The sequence below is a fragment of the Calliphora vicina genome, chromosome 3 (assembly GCF_958450345.1).
Source record: "Calliphora vicina chromosome 3, idCalVici1.1, whole genome shotgun sequence".
In the NCBI taxonomy this organism is placed as follows: domain Eukaryota; kingdom Metazoa; phylum Arthropoda; class Insecta; order Diptera; family Calliphoridae; genus Calliphora; species Calliphora vicina.
The window spans coordinates 87,578,658-87,593,880 of record NC_088782.1 but is presented as its reverse complement, the minus strand read 5'-3'; the positions used below and the strand labels follow the sequence as shown (position 1 = coordinate 87,593,880).

General features: G+C 30.9%; 1 protein-coding gene across 1 annotated transcript in view; it reads right to left on the bottom strand.

Moving 5' to 3' along the window:
• The window catches only part of S1P (membrane-bound transcription factor site-1 protease), a 166,974-nt gene that overhangs the window by 83,976 nt on the left and 67,775 nt on the right, over nt 1–15,223 (bottom strand). The window lies entirely within an intron of this gene.

Below are 15,223 nucleotides of genomic sequence, written 5' to 3'. Positions count from 1 at the left end.
CGAAAATTCAAAAAAAGAAAAATTTTATGTCGTTTTCAAACATGTAGTGGACAAAATTTAAGTTAACATATTTTCAGATGAAGTGGAGAGGCATATAACGCAAACAATGCATTTTTTATATCCTACACCACCATAGTGGGGAGGGTATTACGCGTTTGTGCAGATGTTTGTAATGTCCAAGTATATTAGTCTAAGACCCACCTTAATATGGTACATATAATTTTTTCGGCCCAAGGACGAAGCCTATTGAAACTGGCTGAAATCGGTCCATTATTTCACTTAGCCCCCATACAAATGTCCTCCCGTAATTGGACTTTATCGGTCATAAATGTTTAATTTATATAGGTATCTACACAAATTTTGCTCCAAATAAGTTTTATATATACGGAATTCATGTCACCTGATTTTATGGTGATCGGTCCTTAATTAGTCATAGCTCCCGCTTCCGAAACTCACTTTAACGTGCATAAATCTCTTAAAATTGTTGGTATACACATAAAATTCAACTCTCATAAAGAATTTAATCATACGACCTAATTTCATGACGATCGGCCCATAATTGGTCATAGCTCCCATATAACCAACTTCCGAAAATCCCTCACGAATATAAATTATTGAAATTTTAAAAGAAAAATTATAAAAGCAATGAGACTCTTACCAAAGTTTCGTTACAATTTATTTTACGGCATATTGCTGAAAGATGCAAAAAGACGCCGTAATGGAAGCGGAGAAGATAGATTTTTTAAGCACCGATTTAATATTAAGCTGTACCTCAGATCCATTAATTTCCCCATCATTTTTATATAGGTGATTATAAAAGCGGAAAAGTTCCACACTTCCAACTAAAGTAATTCACTATACCCACCATGACGATGATATTAATGAAAGTTAAGAGGACCTTTTTGATTTAAATTTACAAAATGAATTAGATTTAAGCAATTACTAAAAGTTTTAATATAATTAAAATAAATTAATGTATTAAGTTTGCATTCATGATTGCAAAAGGGTTAATTTTTGGTCGTTAGTGGGTTAAATTCCATTTTTTTTAATAGAATTATTCTTACTTATGAAATTCTTTAAGGTTTTGGTTTGAATACCATGATTTTGTAGTAGTTATTAATTTTGCACAGAAAAAGTAGTCATTTAACCTATAGTGCATTCTGGTGGATAATATTCAAGGCGTAATATAGCATTAAAAATAAATAGGATTATTCTTAATGCAATTTGGGGTAGGTCGAGGAACATCTTGTTACTGATTTTATCAAATACGGGATAAACTTTATAATAAATATCTTAATAATAAAAATAACAAAAAATATGAAATTGAGTACAAGAAATTCAGAAACTCTTTAAACAAAAAATTAATTTATGCCAAAAACAGCTATTACAGACAAAAATTTATAGAAAATAAAAACAATACACGAGTTACCAACATAGATAAGACTATAATTACAAATTTTAATAATGAAAACGTGTACAACTTAACTAATAATTTTGCCAAAAGCTTTAATGAAAATGTTCAAAAAATACTCCACAATTGTAATATTAAAACATTAGAACTCCGCAAAACATCAGTACAAAATTCAATGTATATATCACCCACAAACGAGATTGAAGTGTACGGTATTTTAAGAAGTCTAAATATCAATAAAGGCGCAGGAGCAGATGGGATCAGGCCAAAAGATTTAAAACACAATGCTAATATTATAACCACATTAGTAACATCATTTATTAATACTTGTATCTACAGCGCGACAATACCAGACCTACTAAAAACATCTATAATCCGTCCAATTTACAAAAACGGCACTAAAAACGATTATAACAACTATAGACCTATATCAATTCTCCCGGTTATCGAAAAAGTCTTAGAGGAAATAATAGTGAAGCAACTTTCTAGTTTTCTGAGGAAATATAAAATTATAAACCCTAACCAATTTGGTTTTCAAAAAGGGAAAAACATCAACAAACTCCTTGGAAATTTCTCTAATTTTATAAATAGAAGTTTGAGCGAAAATAACCACTGCCTAGTTCTTTTCATCGATTTTAGCAAAGCTTTTGACACCTTATCACATGAAAATCTGATTGATATCTTGGAAAGAAATGGCGTTAGAGGCAACGCTTTGAATTGGTTCAAAAACTACCTTGCATTTAGAACATATCGTGTCAAAATCCTAAACACAACGAGCAGCCAAACCACTTCGAACAACGGTGTACCACAGGGGTCAAAACTAGGTCCTATTCTCTACCTCATATATGCAAATGAAATGATCAACATGCTAAAAAACTGCACGACATTCGCATACGCAGACGATACTGCAATAATAGTATCTCACAAAAATGTTGATACTGTAATTAATGTGATGCAAAACCAATTAGATAATATAAATGAATGGTGTCATGACAACGGGATCGTAATAAACTCATCAAAATCTAAACTAATGCACATTAAACCACCTCACATCACCCACACTAACATAAACATAAAATTTCACATTGGGTATGTCTACATGATACAGTCAACAAAACCAATTCAACTGATAAATGTACAACAATGATAGAAGTGGTAAAATCATATAAATATCTCGGTGTTTATGTAGATGAAAATTTTAAATGGTTAACTCACATCCAATACCTTCGCAAAAAATTACGGAAAACAGCATACAGCCTATATCATCTCAGCAACTGTACCACATTTAATGTCCTTAAGCAGGCGTATTTTGCACTAGCTGAATCATACTTGAGACATGGTATTACTTCATGGGGCAGTTCTACATACTGCAAATCGCTGCAACAAACACAAAACCAAATTTTGAAGATACTATTTAAAAATCTCCAGTACAACAAACGATTTATTAACTACGACCTGGTTTACGGTAACACAGCCAATAATATATCCAGAATCGCAGAAACTTGAACGCAAACAATATAGAAAGTAATAGCATTAATAGGAGCAACAACATCAGCCCAAATAATAACATCGGTACCCAGCTAGGAATACTCAACGTCAAAAGTATATATTACACCACACTTTTTAATGAATTTTATAAAGACGACAGATTCCTAAAACCACTAGACCATACATACAGCACACGACTTCGTACTGAAGGAAGATACAAAGTTGAGCGCTACAGAAACAACTATGGCAAAAACACCTTAGCCGTTATATTACCTACAATTTTCAACAAGTTACCGTTATATCTACTTAATATAACTAATATTTATAAAAGAAAATCATTATTAAAATTACATTTTATATCCTCGCAATGAATTTAAACATTTTAATATCTAAACATAATATGTATATATATTTTTTAATAAAATTATTTGAGTCCATATTTTTATTTTTGTATCCTGCAGACAAGCCGAATGGCTTCGCGGGATTAGAACTAAGTTAAATATGTAAACAAATTTTTTTAAATGAAATAAAATATTGAGCCCTCGTTTGGCGTTATTAAAAAAAAAAAAAAAAAAATACCAGGTGATTTTTTGGAGTTTAAATCAACAATAACCTTGACAATCTCTGAAATCTCAAAACGAAGTGGTTCAGCTGCAGTAATATGGGGTAAATAAAGTAGGTGGTAACTCTATTATGTCGTTTGACTCGTTTGGGGAAAATACATTCTTTAGATGACTAACAAACAGGTTTCCTTTTTCAGTATCGTTTCTCGCCTAGCCTCCACTAGAGGAGGTCTGCTCATAACAGGTATTTTTAATTTTTTTGTAGCTCGCCATAGAGAGTAATTTGAGTACTGGGTGGAATCTAAGTTCTCCAGATATTTATTAATTGAGTCAGTTTTGCGTTTATGAAAAAGCTCCGTTTTAAGTTGAGGGGATCTGTAGAGTTGCCACTCTCGACGAACTCTTCTTTTTTCAGCTAATAACTGTTCAATGTCTGCAGAATAGAGTCTATTGTGTCTTATTTGTTGGGTTATTTGAGTGGTGTTCAACAGCATGTTTTAAGTTTTGTTCAACATTTTTGAGTGAGATATCGATATCTTCTGGTGTTCTTAGCGATATATTTTCTGTACTTTGTGTGCTAATATATTTTCTATATTTCAAACAATTTATTTTCGTGCTTGATATTGCAGAGTGACCAGTCGGGGATACTATTTCTAAGGGGTTCAATAGAGTAACGAAGGTGGGTGATTGATCCGAGGATAATTCTAATGAAGATTTAACCTGCATTAGTTCCATTGGTAAATTTTTTGTAACTGCAAAATCAATGACATCGGGTATTTTGCTTGGGTCAGTAGGCCAGTATGTTGGTTCTCCGCTCGACAGCACATACAAATTCAATTTAGAAATTGTATTAAACAAAGCGCGACCTTTCGGGGTTACAAGTCTTGATCCCCAGTGAGTATGCTTAGTTTATAATCGCCAGATGCCATCGGGATCCTAGTGATTCGTAAAAATGTTCATATTTGTTTTCATTAATCGAAAACCTTGGAGGTGAATATATCGACGAAATAGGTTTCTGTAGCAATCATCCAAACAGATTGTCGTAGCTTGAAAATTTAGTATGGAAATTTCTTATTCATGCACCTAATATGCAAGACTAAACAAAATTGTTTATCACAGACCAAAAATCCAAAATCTGACTTTACACTGTTACCCAAAAGGCTTTTTTGAAGATTCTGTGAAAATTTCATCAAAATCCGTCAAGCCATTTTTGAGTCCATACGGAACATTTTTATCCATTTTTATGAAATATAGTGCATTAGAAGTGTAATGTAAAAATTGGACTTTTACAAGCCCATCCGCCCATAGACCGAATATCAAAAATCTTACTATGCACTGTTACTCGCTGGGCTATTCTGAAGATTCCCTGAAAATTTCATCAAAATCGGTCCAGCCGTTTTTTATACCTTTCACCTTCGTAAGAAGGGTATAGATAAGTTTGTCATTCCGTTTGTAATTTCTACATTTTTCATTTCCGACCCTATAAAGTATATATATTCTGGATCCTTATAGATAGCGGAGTCGATTAAGCCATGTCCGTCTGTCTGTTGAAATCAATTTTCTGAAGACCCCAGATATCTTCGGGATCCAAATCTTCAATAATTCTGTCAGACATGCTTTCGAGAATTTTGCTATTTAAAATCAGCAAAATTGGTCCACAAATGGCTGAGATATGAGGAAAAAACGAAGACAACCTCGATTTTTGACATATTTTTGACCTATATCTGGATTACTAAGACATTAATATAGACAATATGGATATCTAATGATAGATATTTCAAAGACATTTGCAACAACGTATGTAAGACCATAGTATGTTGGACCTACAATGGGTCAAAATCGGAAAAAAAATTTTTAACCCGAATTTATTTTTTCAAAACAAAAAAAAATTTTTAAAATTTAAAAAAAAAAAATTTTAAATTTAAAAAAAAAAAATTAAAAAAATTTAAAATAACAATCGAAAAAAATTTTTTTCCAAAAAATTAAAAAAAAACAACCAGAAAAAAAATTTAATTTTGTTTACCTAAAAATATTTAAAATTTTGAAGTATAATTTGGTGAAGGGTATATAAGATTCGGCACAGCCGAATATAGCACTCTTACTTGTTATATATATAGATGGCATTAACGGTATAATGTAAAAATTAGATTTTTACAAACCTCTCCGCCCACAGACCGAATATCAAAAATCTGAAGATTCCCTGAAAATTTCATCAAAATCGGTCCAGAAGTTTTTTATATAAATAGATGGTATTAGCGCTATAATGTAAAAATTTGATAATGCCACATCAACTTTTGCTGATGACACAGCTATACTAGCCATTCATGAAAACCCCCAAGAAGCATCTGTACTTTTACAAGACCATATACTCGACATAGAAAGGTGGTTAAAACAATGGAGAATAAAAGTAAACGAGCAAAAATGTATACATCTCACTTTCACATTGCGTAGAGAATCGTGCCCTCCAATCCTAATAAATAATCATATAATACCTCAACAAACTGAAGTTAAATATCTAGGTCTGCATCTAGACCGATGTCTTAGCATATAGATACGAAATTGACTCAAATGAAGTTAAAATTACTACAAATTTACTGGCTAATTGGTAAAATCTCGAGATTGAGTTTAGATTGCAAACCTTTGCTGTACAGCTCAATAATAAAACTATATGGTGCTATGGAATTCAATTATGGGGCACGGCCTCAGCATCTAATATTGAAAAAATTCAAAGATTCCAAAATAATATATTAAGAATGATAACATCAGCGACTTGGTATGTGAGAAATGTTAACATTCATAAGGACCTAGGTGTCTTCCTGGTGAAAAATGAAATAAAAAAACAAGCGGAGTCATATTTGAAAAAGTTAGAAATTCACCCAACCCACTTGCACGAACATTAATGAGAAGTAATGGCTACATCCGACTAAGAAGAAGGAATCCAATAGACCTGCGCTGATGATAGGATCTATAAATTAAACATAATTTTTCGTCCAATTGTGGTGGGACGTGAATAAAAATTAATATTTATTCACGTCCCACCACAGTTTTTTTTGATTTGTCCAGCTTTTTAAAACCCAATGTCCAGCCTTTTGCGAATCTGAATCTAGCATCCCTAGTGAGTAGTCTGGTATATTTCATAATTTCTAAATTTTATAAAGGATTGTTTTGTGAAATGCGTTTCATCTAACATACATCTATTTTTTCGTCTTTAGGACCACCTCCAATTCAAATTGATGCTTTTGTAGCCCGTTTGCATTCCATAACATGTCTTTTAAAAAATTTGGCATTTTTATGCATTTATATTTGTTTGCTCTAGAAGAGCTAAGCGTTGTTCAATCGATTTAAAGAAATTTTCTTGCATATTTAGTCGATTTAGAATTTGTTGTAGAACGTTATTTGAGCTATTTGGTTGTTGAATTTTGGTAACCTCTGCGAAGGATTTTTGTTTCGAAAAATTAGGAGCGTAAGTAGTTGCTTCTGTATTAAACGTTACACGCTTGGGTTATATATCAGTACTAGCTGACCCGGTGCGCTTCGCCACCCCAATTAGAAGAGTGAAATAGTACTATTAAGTCTCCCTTTGTGAATCTGATTGTAAATGTCTAATTTCATATTTCTGGGTCCATTATTATAGAAAATGCAAAAGAAAGTTACCACTAAAGTCACCTTTTGTGAATTCAAATTCATTCAGAATCATGTGTGCCTAATTTTAAATGTTTAGGTTTATTATTATAAAATAGTACCATTGCAAAAAGTACCATTGCAATAAACAAATAGTACCATTGATTATCACTTTTGAATTCGCACTCACTAAACCATAACCCGTCAAGTTTGAATTTTAAATTTGTATAGCCTTTCCTATATTATCAACTAATTTTGTTTCTATAACAATTAATATTTAAAAATTATCACAAAACCGAAAAAAAACGAAACCGCTGTTTGGAAATTTTTCGGTTTTTTGGAAACTCTAGGTCCGTTATTATAGTAAATTCAAAAAAAGTACCTATGAGAACAAAGAAAAAGTACCAAGAAGTATGGCCTTGAATTTTCACTCACTTGGGACCATAGACGCCTAATTCCATATTTCTATGTCCATTATTGCAGAAAATTCAAAAAGTACCATTAGAATATATAAAAAGTACCAAAAAGCTCCCACTTGTGGTTTCCCACTCACTCCCATATAAGCTTAATTTCATGGTTTTAGGTTAATTGGTGAAGAAATTACAAAAAGTCGAATAAAGAAAAAGTACCAAAAAGTCTATCTCTAGAATTCTCACTCACTTAGGACCATATATGCTAAATATCATGTTTCTAAGTTCATTGTTATAGAAAATTCAAAAAAGTACCATTACAATAAAGAAAAAGTACCAAAAAGTCTCCCCCTAGAATTCTCACTCTAGAACATATACGATTAATTTCATATTTGTATGTCCATTATTACAGAAAATTCAAAAAAGTACCGCTACAATATATAAAAAGTACCAAAAATCAGGCACTTGTGGATTCCCACTCACTCCGGTCCATATAAGCATTATTTCATGTTTCTAGGTTCATTGGTGAAGAAATTACAAAAAGTACCATTCGAATAAAGAAAAAGTACCAAAAAGTCTCCCCCTAGAATTCTCACTCACTTAGGACCATATGCTTAATTTCATGTTTCTAAGTCCATTGTTATAGAAATTTCAAAAAAGTACCATTATAATAAAGAAAAAGTGCCATGAAGTATCCGCTTGAATTTTTACTCACATAGGACCATATACGCTTAATTACATATTTCTAGGTCCATTATTATAGAAAATTCAAAAAGTACCATTATAATATAGAAAAAGTACCAAAAAGCAGACACTTGTGGATTCCCACCCACTCGGGTCCATATAACCTTTATTTCATGTTTCTAGGTTCATTGGTGAAGAAATATCAAAAGGGTACCATTCGAATAAAGAAAAAGTACCAAAAAGTCTCCCCCTAGAATTCTCACTCACTTAGGACCATATGCTTAATTTCATGTTTCTAAGTCCATTGTTATAGAAATTTCAAAAAAGTACCATTAGATGAATAAAAAAGTACCTATAGTTCAGTTCTCACATTTTGGTACCTAAATATTGTACCCTATTCCTAACACAAACTTCACTCAGATACATATCAGCTAACTTTAATGTCGATAAGTGAAATAATTTAAAATATTAAAAAAAGTACCATTAGGAGAAAAGTACCAATTTCCCTTTTCTTCCTTGAAACAATCAAGTTCGAACTTTAAAAATATTCCATTTTGCCAAAATTGTTTATGCTACAGACATGTCTCAAAATATTAAAATCTGTGTTAATGTGCCCAAGAAAAAATATGTTTAAAAAAAGTACCAAATTGTTTACCCGGATTTGGCCCAATATACACCTTGGCACTCGAGTTCCAAATAACACCCTGTTAGTTAATTTTTGTACGAATCCAGGAACCAATGTTAAAAAACTATCAAAATTGGCTTAGTAATTTCAATAAAATGTATTTTCCCGATTTTATCCCCTTTTTGGTACCTTTTTTATCCCCATTGCTTTGGTAAAATTTAATTCAAATAAATGTCTGTATCGTGGTGGGAGCTCATAATAAAATATTCGTATGTCTATGTCAAATTATAGAAAAACATATTTCATGAAAAAGTACCAAAAATAAACACAATTTTTATCCCTTAAGGGTTCGAATTTCCAAAAAGTACCAAACTTATATTCTTTATTTTTTGTTAGTTAAAGCATACGATTTAAAATTTGTTTCTATGTTTATTGGTTTAAAAGATACATAGGATGCAAAAAAAAGTACCAAAATACAGTTTTTACCCGTTTTCTCCCCTAAAAGTTTCGAATTTCCAAAAAGTACGAAACACCTGTCAGCTTATTTTTTAAATGGAGTAACATGCTGTTTTAAGTTTTTTTGTATCTTTATTAGTTTTGAAGATATAAGGTTACCGAATTTACCCGTTTTTACCCTGTTTTACCCCCTAAACGTTCGAATTTCCAAAAATCCCTTCTTATCGGATCGTTTTGGGGAGGGAGGAACCCACAGTTAAAATTTCGTGATTCTAGCTTCAGCCGTTTGGGCTGTGCGATGATGAATCAGTCAGTCAGTAACGTTACTCTTTTATATATATAAATTGTTTTTGATTCTGGATTTATTAGATACGTAGTTTTTGAAGTTCCTTTGCTACTACACATTCTCGATATGTTGCTGGATGGTTTTCTCCACAGTTGCAGCATTTAGGATGTTGAATTTCAACATTGCATTCAATGAATAGATGTTTCCCGGCACATTTAACGCATCTTGGTGGTTTATTGCAATCATTTTTAGTATGCCCAAAATTTTGACATTTTTTACATTGCGGTATCATTTTATGTTGTTTTATTGACTCAATATTAACAACGGTATTAAGAATGTGTTTTATTTATGTACTTTAGAGATATCTTCGGACGAATCAAACATTGTTTTAAATATATATTTGGGGTATTCACACGGTCTACTATTTGGTCATATTGTCATAATGTCGTAATATATTATGATAGTTTAAACAAATTTTTGTTGTGTTTCAGACAAAAAAGTTCTAAACTAGTAACACTATTTGAACTATGTTTATTGTTTTTTTATAAAATAATACTTTTTTTTCTTTAAAACACAACAACAACTATTGTAATATATTAAGACATTATGACAATATGACTAATAGCAGACCATGTGAATACCCCAATTATTTATATTTATCAGAGACCGAAAATAACGGGTTCACTTTCATTTTAATGGTAAATTCTCATTCGCAGCCATTTAAAAATAATTTTTTGTGATATATCACTGAGAGAGTGATTTATTCGAGAACATTTTAGGTTTGGGGTTGAGAGAAACAGAAAAGAAACAAACACAAATAATCTGGATGAGTGATTTATAATTTATTTTTTTCGTAAAGGTCAGCTTGTAACTTTTATTTGCGAACATGAAAAATAATTCGCAAAAATGCATTTGATGCAAATCAACGCTTAAATATATAAAACTTATCAAAAGATTAATAAAAAATTAAAAACAAATTCTCATTTATGTTACTCAGACTTCATTACTTCATACTGATCATATTATTTCCATAATTTGTTAAAAATTACTAATAATATGTTATTGTATGTAAATAAAAGAGAAAGTAACAGTTATTAAGAACAAGAACAAATGAGTTGTTTATCTCACACCAAACCATTAAAAAACAAAAAAAAACGAATAAAGGTACCCTATACCAAACCATTTAAATAAAAATCATTTTATAACTGTTATTTTCAGTGATTTATTTTTATCACAAAAATATAAATCACAATTTGGGTTTTTTGGTATATGGACGAGTTATTTTCGATCTCTGATATTTATTCATGGCTTCAATTATATTGAAACCCTGTGACTTTAGGTCATTAATAATGGGATTAGTATCACAGCTGTGATGTAATTTGTTTGCCATAACTTTAACTGGTCTTGTGTTTTTGTTTTCATAACTATACCATGAATATGAGGATTCTGATAAGGACTTTGTTAGGTTTCTGTAATCGTCTATTTCGAAAACGTTAGTTTTGTACATACCACTACTAAGAATATTAACTTGAAATGAGTCATTGTCTTTGTATCAGTATCTTTCAAAAACATATGTAAATTTTGAAAATTGATTTTCAGATTATAGTTGGGGGTCTGACAGTTTGTTTTGGTTGCTCTTCAACGTTATTATTGAAATCACCAATATTTTTGCTGGTTGTTGCAGTATTTTCAGCACTCTTCTTATTTAATTTGTTTTACTTCTTTGTAAGATTCAATCGGTTTCACGGGCTAATTCGTCCTCGTCGGTCTCAAATTTCAATAGTTTCTGTATTTAATTTTGAAGAATTTAAGTTTTCTGCATTATAAGATTTGTTTCTTGTTTTAGTTGGCCACAGTATAACTGTAATGTTTTAACTTTTTCATTTGGCTGTTTAACAACTCTTTCTAGCTTTTACTCTGTTCATTCGAAGCATGCTCAAGCCTATATTGGGTGTATCCGAAACAACGTCAACATCGGCATTCATTTTATGTTTCTGCACAAAAATATAGATGCATATTTTATAAATTTTTAGGTCATGTTTTGATTTTTTTGAAGCATATTTTAGGCGCATATTTTCCAATAATAAATGAATGAAAATCCGCCCCTAGTAAGTTACATGGATGAGAAAAAACACGTGTTTCCCTCTAACTCAGAGAGTTCTCGGATCTTGTTGAAAAATTGTGTCTGAATTACTATCCAATAAAACTAACCTTGGTGCAAATTTCATCCCGATCGGAATACATCCATTTCAAAAGTTGGTCCACTTGACATGAAATCCCCCATATATGAAATATTATTACTTATATAGTAGTAATTTAAAAACCCTGATTCTTTCATTCGATATTGTGAAACAGGATATTAAACTGTACTGATTGAGATCTATTAACATTCTTCATTATTAATTTCCATATGATATAACATCTCTTCGCACACTAAATTTATTTCTTTAATAATTCAAAGCCTGAATTGCACATGCTTTTAACTTGAATTCCAGTTTCACAATATTTGAGCTTGTTTATTCGTTTATAGATTTGTTTAAAATCGCTTAAGTTCTACAAAACAGCCTGCGCATATTATTTATTTTATTAGAAATATATATTAAAGGCACTTTTTAGCAGATTAAAAAAAACTAATATGGTAGTAATGTTATACATATTTTGGTTTTGAGTATTGTTTTCAGTAATCAAAATTAGAAGAACAATTTTAACTCTTTTCGGTTGGGTGTTCAGTTTGCTAACCACATTTTCTATAGTCCATAAAACATAGTTTATTGGCATCTATGGCCATTAGAGTGCCCCAAGATTGTATGGATTTTCTAGGTACAGGCCGTCCACCCCTCTAGAATGGTTCTATGTATTGTAGAAACTCGTTGTGTAAAATATTAGGATGATAGGATAACGCTAACTGGTGCCGCAACGACGCTGAAGTTTTGAGGTGCATTTACAAGGGGAAAAATGCAATTTTTTCAGTTTTTGTTAAAAATTTGGCATTAAATAATTACTTTTGCAATTTAATTTAAAAGAATCGAAATGTACACGTAATTGTCGTTCTAATAAGATATAAAAGACAAAAATTGGTTGAAAAATTTTAAAGTTATTAAAAAATCGCCAGGCCATTAACGTGTCTCAGGCCACTAAAACAAGAAATGTAGCAACAAAATTAACATATTTTGATAAATATTATAATAAAAGTACATTTTTACTTAAAATATATCCATATTTACTTGAATATGAGTTTTTGTCTTCGTAGGATACCGGTAACCTATTCGCAGGTATGACCAAAGAAATACATTTTTTTTAACGGCAGTTTTAAAACTCCATTTTCAAATTTTTAAAAATTTTGTTAAACAAATTTCAAAATTTTATGATCATCACATTGGGATTTATTGAGAACATAATAGGGAATAAAAATATGAAAAAAGTATTAAAATACCTCCTATAGTTTTTCCGTACCTGCGATTTAAATTTTGAGATTTTCGAGAAAAACTATTTTTTTTGGCCATATTTGGATTAATGAGCCAAATTTCTTTACTGTTACGATTTTTAAGCAAAAGCTATTAAGCATAGTATATTCCAGGTAATTTCAAATATAGTCTGAAAGTTTTACTAAAATCGGAAAACGTTAACCCTTAAATCGTGAAGGTCAAAGGTCAAATTTTGCAATATTTGGAATTTCTCAGACTTTTTAAATCGCAGGTACGGAAAAACTATAGGAGATATTTTCATACTTTTTTCATATTTTTATTCCCTATTATGTTCTCAATAAATCCCAATGTGATGATCAAAAAATTTTGAAATTTGTTTAACAAAATTTTTAAAAATTTGAAATTGGAGTTTTAAAACTGCCTTTAAAAAAATTAAATTTTTTCAACCAATTTTTGGCTTTTATATCTTATTAGAACGACAATTACGTGTACATTTCGATTCTTTTAAATTAAATTGAAAAAGTAATTATTTAATGCCAAAATTTTTACAAAAACTGAAAAAATTGCATTTTTTTCCCCTTGTAAATGCACCTCAAAACTTCAGAGTCGTTGCGGCACCAGTTAGCGTTATAACATTATCCTAATATTTTACACAACGAGTTTCTACAATACATAGAACCATTCTAGAGGGGGGACGGGCAAAATTCGCAATTTTATTTTTTTGGAGCACTCTAATGGCCATTTTGCTAAACAATTATATATTTTGAAGTCATCGTTTATGATTTTTTTGCAAAACTTTGCCGTCAGGGTGCTCTGGTTAGATAAATATATTAATTTGAAAATATTGTAAAAATCCGTTTTTTTAAGAGACTTTCACGCATTCAATAAAAAAACACAGAGTGTTTATTGTTCATCGAATTCATTGTTACTTTGATATTTCGGTTGTTTGGTCAGAAAATTTAGTCAAAAATATTCAATTTCAAACAAATTTATACGAAACAAAAATTTGTATCATAGTTATTTTTAATGCCAACCGCCACAGTGCACTATGGTCCCAAATCGATTTTTTTTAGCAAAAATTAAAAAAAATTTAAATTGTTAAAAATTAATATATTTTCCTAAAGACAACACTCCAAGCAATCAAGAAAATATATTTAAAAACAAGTAAGAAAGTATTGTCGTCAAGCCCGACCATATAATACCCTACACCAAGTAAATGAGTGAAAATATTATTCTTTTAAAATTTCAATAATTTATATATTTGAGTGATTTTCGAAAGAGGGCCTTATATGGGAGCTATGACCAATTATGGACCGATCATCATGAAATTAGGTTGTATGATTTATGTCTATATTAAAGTTAACTATGTTGAATTGTGTGAATAGCTACATTTTTAAGTGATTTAAGCACGTTAAAGTGATTTTCGGAAGCGGGTCTATATGGGAGCTATGACTAATTATGGACCGATCGTAACAAAATCTAGTGACATGAATTTTGTATATATAAAACTTATTTGGAGCGAAATTTGTGTAGATACATATATAAATTAAACATTTATGACCGATAAAGTCCAATTTCTAGAGGACATTTGTATGGGGGCTAGGTGAAATAATGGATCGATTTCAGCCAGTTTCAATAGGCTTCGTCCTTGGGCCGAAAAAATTATATGTAGCATATTTTATCGAAATATCTTCAAAATTGCGACCTGTACTCTGCGCACAAGGTTTACATGGACAGCCAGCCGGCCGGACGGACATCGTTTAATCGACTCAGAAAGTGATTCTAATACTTTAACCAATATTTTTGGGCGTTACACACATCTGCACAAACGCACAAACGTGTAGGGTATAAAAACAGTTGGCAACACTGCCGTTCTGCTAGGCTTTCAAAGTTGAAACTTTAAACACGTGTTCTTAAATAAGTGTTAAAACAGTGTTTCAATTGTATAACGAGCAAACCTTAAAAATAAAGTTATAAAGTATTTTTAAAAAATGGCAAATGTAGCCCAAGGTATGTATATTTTTGTTGAATCCTTTTCGTTATTCTTGATATTGTGATCGTGTAGTTTTGTAGTCTCGCCATAGCATATAATATCCGTGGACCAAAAGCTGTGTTTGGGCACGAACTTGCATGGAGGTTCAAATGTGGAAGTGTTCGCCAAATTGTGTATTTTGAGTGTATATTCATATCTCTCCAGCATTTTTCAGCAAACTCCCACAATTGTCATTTTATTTTAGCACAATTTTTGATTACA